The sequence below is a fragment of the Heloderma suspectum genome, chromosome 1 (genome assembly GCF_057233095.1).
Source record: "Heloderma suspectum isolate Gila_16-S chromosome 1, 16-S_ref, whole genome shotgun sequence".
Classification (NCBI taxonomy): Eukaryota; Metazoa; Chordata; class Lepidosauria; order Squamata; family Helodermatidae; genus Heloderma; species Heloderma suspectum.
Genome location: NC_139458.1, coordinates 174,722,675 through 174,735,970, shown reverse-complemented (window position 1 = coordinate 174,735,970; position 13,296 = coordinate 174,722,675). Strand labels below are relative to the sequence as shown.

General features: G+C 42.7%; 1 protein-coding gene across 5 annotated transcripts in view; it reads right to left on the bottom strand.

The window, feature by feature from the left end:
• The window catches only part of FMNL2 (formin like 2), a 274,316-nt gene that overhangs the window by 53,716 nt on the left and 207,304 nt on the right, over positions 1 to 13,296 (bottom strand). The gene's annotated exons all lie outside the window — the stretch shown is intronic.

Sequence of the window (13,296 nt, the reverse complement as noted above, 5' to 3'; positions counted from 1 at the left end):
TCAGATTCTACTCTAAGCTCACTGGATCTAAGCTTACTAAGCTCACTTTAGGCCACTCACCATTTATCAGTTGAAGGGACCAATCCTAACTAGATCGATGGTCGCCTTTGACCCTGGGGGTGACCAGCTACCCAGTGCAGAGCGGGAAGAGTGGTGAGGAGCGGATCTCCTCCGCACTCCCCCCACCCTGCTTTCGCGGGACATCGGAGAGCAGGAAGTGGTGGCCGGATGACAGATAGGAAGTATCATACTGGCATTTCCAACCTCCCCCAGGAACACCCCGTTTTCCCTGCTCCATGCTGCTCTTATGAGTGCAGAGTGTGGGGCCGATCCGTGCTGCTTACGAGGCAGCACGGGAGGGGGTGGAGGTCGGTTCTCAGGGAACCGACCTTGGAGCGCAGGCTCTGAGGTCGGTTGCTGGGAACTAACCCATCCTGTGGCCGTCTAGCGCTGACTAGCGGCCATAGGATTGCACCCTAAACCTACTTATCATGATGATAAAGGGGCAGGTGAGGTGTATGCCATCCTGAGCTCTTTGGAGGAAAGGTAGAATATAAATGCAAGTAATGAGAAGAATAAGAACATAAGGCATTAGGCTGAACTTAATGCCACATAAACCAGTGGAAGCTGGTGGCTCCAATGTCAGTGGGGCGGTAAATCTCCTCTGGGTTTCAGTCAGAGCCAGTCAGAACTCTAAAGGAGCTATCCAAGGTGCTTTGCACTGACATAAACGGTACTCTAGCTAGCGGTTTGAGAATTGGTTTTCAGTCACAACTGAGTAACTGCAATAAACGTACAATTTTGCAGAATAGATGAATTTTTCATGATCAGCAGTGATGCATCAAGATCAATAATATTCCCTGCTGGAAACCTACATTTATTTGTGCAGACACAAGGCCAAAGAGGGGCACAACTGGATAGCACTCACAACTGTTGACCATGTAATAAGAAGAGATAAGGAACTGCCATCTGAAAATGCTGAAGTGACAGGCACAATGTTTAGAATTTTCTTCCCACTGTAATAGCATAACTGGCTTGACATACGAAAACTCTGCTTTTTTCTTACTTTAGAATCAAAAACATTAACATCCATCTGCTATAAAATTTGGGAAAACTTAGCAAAATGGAAAATAAACGAGAGCAGCATATTCAGAGCAGATGGGTAAAATAAGCACAGGAAAAGAAAAGAGAAAAATAGCACCCCCCAAAAAAGGGGGGAACACAACGATGGTTTAAAGGTGGAAAACAACTTCCAAGTGTTATTTGTTATCAACAGTATGACATCCAATCAATAGTCAGGTGTTTTCTGTTCTCCAGTTCTCCTCTTTCAGACTGGTCAACTTGAATGCATCAGTGATTTTAAGCGTCTCAAATGTGAAAAGTTGTGATTGCATATTTTGCACCCACTGTCATGCAAGCCTTAATTCAGTTGCTGATTTTTGTGCACATGCATTAAAAAAAATAAAACTGAAGAATAAGTAAACAAATATAAGTTACATATGTTATCTGGTTGCTTAAATGTTTACACGTTTAGTGTTACAGGCACAAGTTTCCGGGCATTTATGCGCTGTCTTTCTCTTCTGTCTAAAGGAGATCAGAAACTTTAGCTTCCATTTTCAAATAACTGGTTACTCAATGACCTGGTTTGCACATAACAGCATATTGTGGGTTAAGTAACCCATTATTTGTTGTTATGTGTGAACTGGGTCATTGTGTCTGAACCTGGACAAACTATGCTACTGTTAACTATGGGTGGTTACCATTAACAGTGGCGTTAAACAGTGGTTAATTATGCTGGCTTGTTTTCCTAAATCATAGTTAACACTAACCACAGTTTTCATTTTGGATTAAATGAGTAACTGTGGTTAGCTGAAAACAGAAGCAAAGGCTTCCCCTCACCTCCTCATGGCTGCGCCTATAGGAAGAGGAGTGTGTGGGTCAAAGGCTTGCCCAGCCTCATTCTCATAGCATCAAACTATGGTTTAGTGTTATGTTCAAACACAGCCACTGTGTCTTAGTCGTTTCAGTTCCATCAATGCTGGTTTCTGCCAATACACCCCATGACTTCCATAAAATAACAGGCACAATTTGGCTTTATTTTTCACCCAGTCTAGCTTACTGTGGAATCCTATGGAATGTCTGCAAAGTTCTGTCCGTAAAGCAAATTCTACATAGCACATGGGATCAAAGGCTAACTATTCATAAATTCAGTGGCGTTCCTCAGTTGTGTCCTGGGGCAAGATTTTCTGAATAAGGATTCATTTTGCTGCTACTCAATCTAAAACCGAGGTCCTAATGACTTCAGAGCGGCAAAGCTTTCATCAGAAGTTATCTATTCAATGTGCCCAAGTACAGGGTGTTGGTAATACATTCTTGCCTAAGCTACCGGAGCCAAACGTTTAAACTCTCCTAGGAAACACCACTAGGCCAGCTGAAGAATTATATTGTTCTTCTTGTTGAAGATCTGATGAACAAGAGAGAAAAGGAGAAAGGGCTACCATTTTTGGCTGGCCTTTATTTATTTGTTTATTTATTAAATTTATTAATCGCCCATCTGGCTGGTCACCCAGCCACTCTGGGCGATGTACAATAATTAAAACAGTTTAAAACAATAAAATTCTACATTAGAAACATCATATTTCTAAAAATACCCTAACCCACCCCAAATGCCTGCCTGAACAGCCACGTTTTTAATGCATGACGGAAGCTCATTAAAGAGGGGGCATGACGGAGTTCTAGGGAGGGAGTTCCACAGAGTGGGGGCCACCACAGAGAAGGCCCTCTCCTTCGTCCTCGCCAGTCTAGCTGTCCTGGCTGATGGGACAGAGAGAAGGCCATCCAAGGCTGATCTTGTTAAGCGGCTTGTCTGGTGTTGCTGGAGGCGCTCCTTAAGATAGGCTGGGTCAGAACTATATAGGGTTTTAAAGGTCAAAACCAACACCTCGAATTTGGCCTGGAAAACAACCGGTAACCAGTGCAACTCCTTCAGCACTGGAGTGTTGTGATCTCGCTGGTGGCTGCCTTTAATCAGGCGAGCCACCGCGTTCTGTACCAGCTGCAGCTTCCGAACCGTCTTCAAGGGTAACCCCACATAGAGCGCATTACAGTAGTCAAGACGAGAGGAGACCAGGGCATGTACTGGCTCACAGCTGACATGTGAGCATCCATGGACAGCTAGGAGTCTAAAATGACCCCCAGGCTGCGGACCTGGTCTTTCAAGGGTAGCCATACCCCATTCAACACCAGGTCAACATCCCCCAACCTCCTCTTGCCTCCCACCAAAAGTACCTCGGTCTTGTTAGGGTTCAGCTTCAGCTTATTCCTCCCCATCCAGCCACTCACCGTCTCCAGACATTTGGACAGGGATTCTACAGCCAACCTAGGTGAAGATTTGAACGAGCGGTAGAGCTGCGTGTCATCCGCATATTGATGATACTGCACCCCAAACCTCCTGATGATAGTCCCCAGCGGCTTCACATAGATGTTAAATAGCATCAGGGAGAGGATGGAACCCTGTGGCACCTCACAAGTGAGCGGCCACGGTTCTGAATCCTCCTCTCCCAGTGCTACCCTCTGGTACCTGCTGGAGAAGAAGGACCAGAACCACCGTAATACGGTGTCTCCAATGCCCAACCCCTCCAGGCGGTCCAGGAGGATACCATGGTCAACAGTAACAAAAGCCGCTGAGAGGTCGAGGAGAACAAGTAAAGAGCATTCGCCCCTATCCAGAGCCCTCCTCATATCATCCACCAAGGCAACCAAGGCCGTTTCTGTCCCATGCCCAGGCCTGAAGCTTGATTGAAATGGATCTAGATAATCAGCTTCTTCCAAGTGTGCCTTCAACTGCATCGCCACCACCCGCTCAATCACCTTGCCCAAAAATGGCAGATTTGAGACTGGGCGAAAGCTGTTCAGAACTTGAGGATCCAAGGAGAGCTTTTTAAAGAGCTGTCTTATCGCTGCCTCCTTGAGAGCTGATGGCATCACCCCCTCCTCAAGGGAGGCGTTTACCACCACCCTGATCCCCTCACCCAGCCTCTCTCTGCAACTCATAATGAGCCAACATGGGCAAGGATCAAGTAAGCAGGTGGTCGGCCTTACAAATGAAAGCACCTTGTCCACTTCATCAGAAGGAAGAAGCTGGAACCTATCCCACAAAACCTTGCTGGCCACACCAAAAATTAATGCCACCAGCCCTTTTCAGAAGCCCCACCCCGCTTTGATTCCAGGCAAGCTTTACTTCCAAGGGAAGCATGCCTGGTTGGGGGCTGCTGCTTGAATGAACCTTGAGCCCCTTTAGGGAGCAGCATCCAACCCTACCCTATCTCTCCTGCTAGGCTTTTCCAAAGGAAGGGCCTTCAGGAAGGAGATCATGCCAGCTTGGGCACTGCTGCTTGAAGGAGCCCTGAGCACCAAGCAGCAGCGTCCATTCTCTAAAGCAGGGGAGGCTGTGGGTGGGCAAGTTGCCAGTTTGGCCCCACATGGTGCTCCAGGAAACTGCCAGATAACCTCACCCTCCCACCCAATTTTGGAGCTGGGCAGTTGGCTGGGACAATCCTCATTATCCCCTGTAGCTTCTAAGTTGGGAGGAAGGCCGGCTGCTCATCACACTTGCAAGAGAATGATGTCACAGTCACCACAACACAGGAGAAACAAGAGTGGTGTGTTGGGATTGAAAAGGGGAAACTCAGTTTCAAATCCCAGCTCAATTATGAAGTTCACCGTGGGCGGGATTGGAACAGAATTCAAATGTAATAATGAAGAAGAATTAATGTATCATTGCATCAGTTGTGTCTATGAACTATATGAAGGAAGGTTGGGGAAATTTGTTCATTTTTCAGCAAATCCAATTTCAAATGGGTATGTAGTGCAAGTTAGCTGCAGTCCTTGTTTAGTTTCTAACTCTTCATCCCAAATAAATTACCAGTATGAAAATAATTAGAATATATGACAGATTAGCGCATCAGGGCCTAGTTGCATAATCTGTGAACAAACTGTACCAAAAACATTTGCACTATATGACCTGTGCCTATCTTGTGTTTGATTTACTTCCATTTTAACTGCATTTTGTGACATGATCCTAGGCACACGTCACTGAGTGCAGGAGCAATCTAAAACAATAAAATCTGCTTCCAAGTAGATGTGTTTAGGTTTGGGGTGTGTATTCAATTCAATTGACACTTCTCATATAAATATGTCACATACAATATATTAAATCCATTAAGAAATGGCACTGTTAGAAAATAATCCCCAACTCAAGGCAACAGGTCATTAAACCAAGCACATTTTTTTAACAGGCAAATTCGAAGGAAGAGAGCTGTTCCACTGGAAGTCATTTCCCACAAGAGACATGGCCCAGTATGCAGCTGCCAAAAATGATAGGGGAAGTAGTAAAGCCCAATGCAGATGGGCTTTATATATTTGAGAGGAAGCCTCTCAGGATGTGGAGGGGAAATGAAGCATTTTGGGAAGCAATTATTGTCACTGTTAAGCTTTTATACAGTAACTTTAAAGCAAATGGATGATCTCCTCCAGAAGAGTTTTTCAAGGAACTTTAAGAAAGACGTTTACACTGGAAGGCTGGTTGCACCAGATACATACACAGGGAGATAATAATGCAAGCAAGTTTTGTCAAGGACGGAGATCAAGTGGCCTTCTCATGAATGCATCCAAGTGAATCATGGAAACTGTCTGTCATAATTACAAATTATTTATGGTTTGTTGATTCAGTCAGGAACCATAACAAAGTATGACCTCACAAGAATCACTGATAATGTAATGAAATAATGTTAATTCAGCGCTAAGAACAATAAATTCACAATCATTCTGTTACCAAACACACCTTGTCTGCAATCCTTTTCTGTTAATTGAATATAGCTCTCTTATCTTGCTATCAGATGAGTCCAAGAGTTTTAAAAATAAGATTTTCAGTTTTTATAGGGATATAGGGTAGATGAGCCAGTGGGCTTAGTGATCACTTTATGAGTTCTGACTATCATATCTCAGTTTAGTAAGCAGTTTGAAGTTTGTTTAATATCCTGGTATGTTCCAAAGTAGTTATAAAAACGAACACTATATTTAACACAAGGCTTCCTAGTTTGTTTGCCTGTTCATATGAAGTGAGGGGCAAATGGGCTGCATGCACAAGTAAAAGCCTCATTCATATAGGCTAACACCAAGATATGATCATCCAAACACAGTGTGATAACAGTAGGGATGTATGAGGAATCCACTCTGTTGGACTGGTTTGTTTGTTTGTTTGTTGGGGGGATTGCAGATTTCCCCACCTGGAAATGGATTCAGACCTGGAAACAGTTTCCATCCCTAAATCTGTACATTTCAAGACCTGTGATGAGTTCTGAGGAACAGGAAAATGTGTTTGATTAAATGTGCACATTTGAATTGTGCACTAACAAAAACGTGCACATTTCAAAAATGCATACAAACGCACTTTAATCTATAGGTGGATGTGAACAAAAACTGTACAATTTGAAAAATGCACACACAAATCCTCTCATTCATATATATATATATATATATGTATGTATGTATGTATGTGTGTGTGTATGTGAGTGACTGATTTTTGGGGTAAAAAAAAAAAAGAATGAACATCCACACGGAACCAGCACAGAATGGACTTGGAGGTGGGAAAAAGAGAAAATCCACTGAATCAGACCTAACAGATCTGCCCATACCAATACAAGGGTAATCAAGAAAATGATTGTGTGTAGTCCAATCTAACCATGTTTATTCTGAAGTAAGTCCTACTGGAACTTCCTGGTAAGGGTGTATAGGTTTACAGCAAGGGGTGGGCAAGTTCAGGCAGTCTGTGGGCTATTTCAGTCCCTACACTCTCCAGAGGGTCACACTTCTGCTGCTGCGCTGCCTGCAGCAACAAAAAAATCAGTGGCTTGCTGCTGAAATTCAGTGGTAAAATGTTACAGAGACTCAAATGGTCAGCATTTAGCTTGAAAACAAACTAAAACTGTCACTTTTGAATCTCCATAGTGGTTTGCTGCCAAATATTGGCAGCAAACTGCCAATTTTTTTGCTGCTGCACTACCAAATTTCAGCAGTGCTGGGGCAGCAGCAGAGGAAGCAGGAGCTGGACTCAAGGCCATGAGGGGGCTGCATGTTGTCTACCCCTGGTTTACAGCCTTAAATGTATCAATGTCACTCAAGAGTAGTGTAGATCCAGCTAAGAATAAAAAGGAGAAAGATAACAGAACAGTGGAAAAGGAACTAAGAAAAGTACAAATGACCATCAAGTGCATCCGCTTCAATATTTTATTTGTTTAAAAATGCTGTGAACTGTCCTCCCAATTCAATTACATGCATATTAACTGAAAAATTATCATTGTCTTCAGTATGGTTTACTCCCAAGTAAGTGTGCATAAATACTAATAAACTGTCTTACATAATACACTAGTGGCTGCGTTCTTCAACCTGCAAGTTTGGTGTTGCAAAACACACACACAGACACACAGCATTCCCTCTCAAACCAAGCAGCTAAGTTGTACAGCAGGGGTGGGCAACTTGTGGTCCTCCAAATGTTTTGACCTACGACTCTCATCAGCCAGCATAGCCAATGATGAGAAATCATAGGAATTGTAGACCAAAAGATCTGGATGGCCACAAGTTGCCCACCTTGGTTGTAGAGAGTCTGGATCCCCAGACAAATACAGCTAGCAAGTGTCTTCCCTTCAGGAAAAGAGAGGTCACCACAGAGTTTCACCCAAATGGACAACCATGGTTAAGTGGCCAACTCCTATGCTTGTGCCAGCCATTGCCAAGAAGATCTGAAAGCGGCACAGAAATTCTCCACGCAACCAGGGCAATCCATGCAGCATGCTGCTCTACACACTTCAGCCCACACACGTGGGAACGTTTGCCGCCTAGAGACTGTTCAAGTGGCAATTGTAACTGACAGACCTGACCTGAGACTTCACTGAAATTTTGTCAAGACTGCTCAATAATAATGCAAGAATGAGAATTCACTTAACAGAAAATTCAGTATGGGGAGAAGAGTCAGGAAACAGCAATGAATATGATCTAATTTTTAATATATCTGTGTGTTTCAACATTAAAGTGACTCTCCCCAAAATGTTTTTCTTTCTTTCTTTGTCCCACAATCCTGAAGCCACAACGATTTCTTTTTCTTCTTAGTACAATGGTCTAGTGTGATCAACCAATTTCACTCCAGGATATTACTATTTTGGGAAGGCGTTTCTTGCGAACTGGCATTACATGTGCTTACAGATCATTGAGGGAACAAAAGACCAGTTTTCTTGCAAGATTCTGGTTATGTAAAGAGCTGTTTAATGTTTATTAGGCTGAAAATATTTTCAATTTTCTTTTTTTAAACAAGAAGGCTACTTCATTTGCAGATTTCAGCTCCAGGCAAAGAAGATTGGCTCCTGTTTTCCAACACATCCTGCTGTGACTTATAAAATTAAATCGCTGCAATGACCAATAAGAATAAAGCTGGCTTCTTGTTTGCAATAAATTCTCCTCTTGATTTACAATACATAAATTTGAATTTCTATTAGGAGTCTGGGGTTAAATGGTGTATTCTTCCTCAACTGGAGGGAAAAGTAATGAAAAATAAAGAACTGGAGTTCATTTTCAAAACCATTCAGGCTCACTACGTGTTTCACAGGCCCAACGGTCTGATGACCCAATACTGTATTTTCTGACAGGCAAACTGATATGCAACCCCTCTGCCCCATGTTTTCCCAGACCCCATTCACACATACATATATCCCTTTCAAACACACACACACACACACACACACACACGTGTGTGTGTGTGTGTGTGTGTGTGTGAGAGAGAGAGAGAGAGAGAGCGCTTTGCTCGCTCCTTGTTTTTCCCAATCAGGAAAGACAAAGGGGGAAGAAGCTGGCCTCTGGGTGAACTACTGCGATATTTCTGATTTGCAAGGTATCAGGCTGCTATTTACATTGCTATCTGAATCAGAGTACAAAATACAGTGCGAAATACATCCATAGCCTTCAGTTTTGTAAGCTGCATACACATATGTGAAAACTGCTTGCTTCTCTTGCCCACTCATGCATATTTTAGAAGAAAAAAGTAGTGATTTCTACACACACACCTTTCAAAAGAGGCACACTAGGTATACATTTTGTACTTGGGTACCTCCACCTGAGGTACCCGAGAAATTGCCCTCTGCTTTTTCTATTTCATCCTCAATTGGTTTACATTTATACAGATATGCTTACCTACACAACTTTACAGAGTAGGTAGGTAGAGCGTCTTTTTATCTATATCATCTTTATCTATATCATCTATCTATCCTTTTCTCCCTTATGTTGGGAATCCCAATGAGAATATGATCAACTAAAACAAGGTAACGATTTCAAACTGGGTCTAGATCAGCCTTCCCTGCATGATGCCCTGCAGATGTTTTGCACTACAACTCCAATCAGCTCCAGACAGCAGGGTCTATGGGAAGACATGATAGGAGTTGTAGTCTAAACCATTTAGAGGGCACCAGGCTGGGGAAAGCTGGGCTAACATTGTGTTGCACTTGTCATTCTTAACTCTACAAAGCAATTCAGTGGCTAACTCTTTTTAAGAGTTACCACACATTGAGGTTTTGCTTCATTCTATTAATACTTGTCCACTCTTCCCTTCCACACTAGCCAGCCCTCACCGTATGAAGGCAAAACTTCCTTGGTGCAAACTTTAAATAAATAAGATAGATTAGCATGGGAACAATCTTAGCTAGTTCCCCAGAGCTCAGTAATCTGAATCTCATGGAAAGAAAAAGGATAAGGAGAGAAATGCAGACCTCACATTCCCTATAATACCCTGAAACAAACCAGAGGAGAAATTGGGATCCCTATGTGTCCAACTAAAGCATGTATGTTTTTAAAGGAAGAGAGAATGTTTTCATAGTCTGATAAATTATAAAGGGATTTAACAGAAGCTGAAGTGGGTGGGGGGAGAAATACCCATTGTGATAATCACTAAATGTCATAAAACACATTTCCTTTAAAAGGAATAAGGTTGCCAGAAGCTAGAGGAAATGCATAACAGAAATATCCGTGAGAGCCAGAGACCCATTTTCTTGGCTAGATGAGATGTTGCTTAGAACAAACACAACAAAAATGTGTGAATTTATGAAACCAGGAGAATTCAGTGAGAATTTAAAAAGACTGATTATTCCACTGGCTTTAATAGGGCTATACCAGAGTAAGACATCACTGATCTACCCTTCAAGAATCCAAAGCCAAATTCTGCAAAAGTACATTGTAAAACTTATTTGTCCACAACTTTCTGTGGAAATAAAGCTAGAACTATGTAGGTTTGCATTTTGTTTGTAATGAAAGCTGTTTTTTTATTTTATTTTTTGGGAAACTGAATTCTGCACCAATTTGGTCTTTTTTTGGCTCTCCTCCAAAACAGTAGCATATCTACAGTTCAGACTATAGCTCCCTTCACATGTTACACATGTGAAGAGGGCTTAGAAGAGGCAGCGGGGCTGTGCTGCTGGTCCCACTCCTGACATCCACGTGTTGAGTGTGAACATCTGAACACCAACACCTATATGTGAAGGCTTCCACACAGTTTGGAAGCCTGATCAGTCACGGTTCCAGGTTCTGTGGAAGCCTACACACATGGAGCTCTGTGTGCGAGGTCTTCCCTGCTCTGACATCCATGTGTAATGTGTGGATGTCATGGGGAGCCACACTGCCCCTTGCACACATACACGTATAAAGTTTGAAGAGGGCTTGCTTATGAGACTGTGAACAAAGCCACCAGGAAGCGGCACAAAATAACTAAGCTCAATATATGACTCAATCTTCCTCAACCTAGTGCCCTCCAGATGTGTTGGACTACAACTCCCAACATACCCCAACCAGCATAGCTATCTGAGGTAGGCTGGGAGTTTCAGTCCATCATATCTGGAGGGCATCAGGTTGGGGAAGCCCGCTCTATTTTATTGCATGAGGGATGGTAGCTACAATTCATTCCTATAAATAAAATCGAATTCATTATCATATCAACACAGATACACATATAGGGAGCCAACATTAAAGAGAAGGAAACGCTTGAGATCCCCTCCACCCCGCAAAATTGCACTGTGTGCTTTAGGGATGTGAAGAGTTCTTCCATGTTGTTGTTTTTTTTTAATCATCCATGCAACTATTTCTAAGGTAACTGCAATGTATTTGTAATCCTTCTATCCCAGGATGTTTTAGAGGTGGGATTAAACTAGATTAAACTACTGGAACTGACTCAAAATGTCTGCCTGACTTCCTGCTCCATTTAGCTGCTCATAAATAAAAGCTAACAGACCTTCATACATCATTTTAATAGAGTGAAGAGCAACTTTCCTTTGACATACAGTGGCCAAACAGTGTTGGGACAGTAATGGATGTAATTTATTAAGACTGGGATGAAAGAGAGGAGTATGCTAGTATATAAACAGAAATAATGCTAGCTCTTCTCAAGGGCAACCAATGCATTTTTGGGCATTTCTGGGCCAACAATTTATACTGCAACAAATCCAAACTTGTCCCTAATCTGTTGTGGGATAGCCAAGCATATTTCTTCAATATTTCTCAAGGGATATTATATGCTCTCAGGATTTAAGGAACAATCTTTTGTCATCTTGTCTCCCCAAGAACCCTACAGCAAGGCTGCACTCTATCCATTACATCTATGGGTTTTATCCAATGTTAGTTTAACTTAAGTCCCATTCATTTTTATGCATTTATTCTAAACTGGACTAATGTTGGATACAACCATACTAGTAACTTTTGATTCTCCCCATGTGTGATTATTCCACAAAAGCAAAATTGTGGCCAAGACACACTTTGTGATCATCTGGATAAGCTCTTCCACAGCTTTGGGATGGGATAGGAGATTCCTACATGCCCCTCTAGCCATTGAGCTCCAAACCTTAGTAATATTAAGAGCAGAATAAATTCATCATTAAAATTTTCATCTGCTATCATTCATTAGGCCTTAAGTTATAAAAAATCAAAAGTTGAGTACAGAGAACAAAGCAGACAGAATATAGAAAGCCAAAAAACAAAACAAAAAAAATATTTTAATGCTGCAGGCTCTTCTATCACTAGGAACAGGTGTATCATTATTTTTACATGCACCAAGAGAGTTTGGCTCTTAGATCAGTTATGATTCCAAAAGGAATATATACTGCCTTAGCAGGAACAAATCATAGCGTACATAATGAAGCCATTTTTCAGGGCCGGTTCATGAAAATACGCTGTGGATCAGAAGCAAGATTCAAGCCTCGGAGACAATTTTGTAATGAGATCAGTGAAAGTCATTCTGCCAGGAACAGGAACAAGGAGGGACAACAGAACAGACCTCTACTCTCACACCCCATCACACATTCACACTTCTTTCTCCTCCCCCATTCAGACGTGGGGTGCTTCCAGATGGAGGGGTCCTAGAAGGCATTGTGCAGCTATTCTGTCTTTTTTCTCCCTGACAGGATTCTCTGCGGTACAAAAAATGGTAAAAGGAACAATGGAAAACATGGGAAGACTACGAGTGGAAGAGGACATCATTTGGATGTACCCCCCCTGCCATAAAACTCTGTGAATGAGGCAGGATGATGGCGATACAACAGCCTCATCTGGAAGCACCCGCAGCCTCATACACACTCGCACACACACATTACCTCACTCCATGTCTGTCTGTCTCTCTCTCACACACACATACACACTCACACAACCTCTCTTCACCCTACACAACTCAGGCATCTCTATCCCCCAAAAGAAAACAGGCAGTTTCAATCTTTATCCTAAAGTGGCACTCTGATAGACGCTGTCGCAGAGCACCTCCTTAGGCCAAAACCCCAGCGGACCTCTCATCTTTCAGGGAAGATCCTCGATTGAGTAGACTGCATGTGAGCAAATTGTGGCTTGCATATATGCTTTTTAAAATGTTTTGAGACACTTTTAACAAATGGTCTTAAACCTGACCTGGCTCTGATTTTAACTGTGGCAAAACCCAATGTTGCACAACTGGGCCTCCACTCACACAACAGGACTTTCACCTCATCACCTCCCCTCTGAAGCCCCTGTGTCTGCGCTGGAGGGTCCCCAAATCTCTGGAGCAGATTTTGGAGGTGTGCAGGGATTTCAGGAGGGCGGGAAAGCACCCCCTTCCCATACGGCTGATGGAAGCTGTTCCTTCGCTATGCCAACTGGACATGACCCACTCTTCTGCCATTTCATAATGATTTAAGCTGTATTCAGTCGCTACTGAAACTAGTCAACTAGTGATCATGCAGCGTT